We start from the raw sequence: 1579 nt of genomic DNA on the forward strand, positions 1-1579 counted from the left end.
CAGCAAGGTAGTAATCATGATTGACTACCTGCGAAGGGGTTAAAGCATCAATGGGGAATACTATTCAACAGAATTACTACATTTGAGGGCAACGATCAAAGAGAAAAGGAGAGGAAAGTTCCGAGCTGGCCTGCTGACAATGCACCTGTTCACACAGCACAGGGGTCAGTGACAGCAGCAAACGAATTTGGGTTTGCAGTCTAACCCCACCCTTCCAAATCACCTGACCTAGCACCCTTGGACTTCTACCTGTTTCCTAAACTCAAGTTCCACTTACGTGGTCAACGTTTTGATGGTAATGATGACGTCATCTATGCGGTATAGGCCTATCTGGGGGCTCCAGATGTAACCTTCTTCCACAAGGGGAAAACAAAACTGGAACATCACTGGACCAAGTGCATTGCAGTTAGAGAGGACTATATTAAAAAGTAGTGTAAGAAAAATTTTACTGCCCTGACGTTTTCTCGGTGAGGCCGAGAACTTTTTGATCACCCCTCGTATGACCCGACACTGTCAAAAATTATCACTTACTATTGCAATTGGGCTGTACACCCGACCAAGTCTGGTCAGCCTGGCAAGTTCTGCTTTCAGAACCGATCAGTTCGTAGCCTTCGTTACAGGAAAAGGTGACTGTGTCTCCGTAAAGATGACCCTCGGTCCTATTGCCGTTGTTTAGAATCGGCAGCTCTGGACAGGCTTTTCCTAAAAACGCATAAGATCCTACGTAGCTCTTCAGACATATGAATCCCCACATCTAGATAATTACCTTCGCTAAGAAGGTTATGTTTCAGAGGCGTTCGTGTATGTGTGTGTTTGTGTGCATGTCTGTAAACACGATAGGTGGGTAGAGAGACCTGGAAATGATGAGATTTTGGACCCCCTAGCGGCTTGTTACCATGACGGAACTGCAGCTGATCTTCCGGTTTTGATATCTCGTGATATAGACATGCTAGGGTGATGAAATTTGAATGGTAGGTAGCTCTTGTGCTAGGAAAGGAGTGACGTGAGCTTGGGTTGGTTAAGCTATATTTGGTTAAGCTATATTTGTTGAACGGTGCATCCGCAGAGTAGAATTATTTTAGGAGGGGACAGAGGTAGTTTCATTGAGAGCAAAATGTTTTCGTTGAATACAGACGAGGCATTGGCCGCATAACACTATAGGTGGACAAGAGTACCCGGTTGCTGACTAACAGCCGATATGTGAAACAGAGTACGTTTATCGGTAACAGGTTTTCCACGGTATTTGCTGCATGCATCACAGCTGCATACAATCTCGGGAAAAAAACGAAATGGGAAATAAAACCTCACGGGGACTCACGAGGGAGGGCGCAACTTATAAAGGGATTTTCGGTACAAGTAGAAAAATAAGCACGCAAACACGGACATAAACAATAATGATAGGTTATAAACAACTGGAAAAATAACAGAACGTCCTTAATCAACTTGAAAGTGCATGCAATGTCACAAATTCAGTTTCACGTGTAAAACAAGGAGTCTTTATAAAGCAGACATCAACTCAGTTTTCTGCTATTAGATTTCGCGCGCTGAGTTTGACGGAGTTGTTCGAAATAGAACAGGG

Source organism: Branchiostoma belcheri, unplaced genomic scaffold, assembly GCF_001625305.1.
Source record: "Branchiostoma belcheri isolate BF01 breed outbred unplaced genomic scaffold, Haploidv18h27 scaffold377, whole genome shotgun sequence".
NCBI lineage: Eukaryota > Metazoa > Chordata > Leptocardii > Amphioxiformes > Branchiostomatidae > Branchiostoma > Branchiostoma belcheri.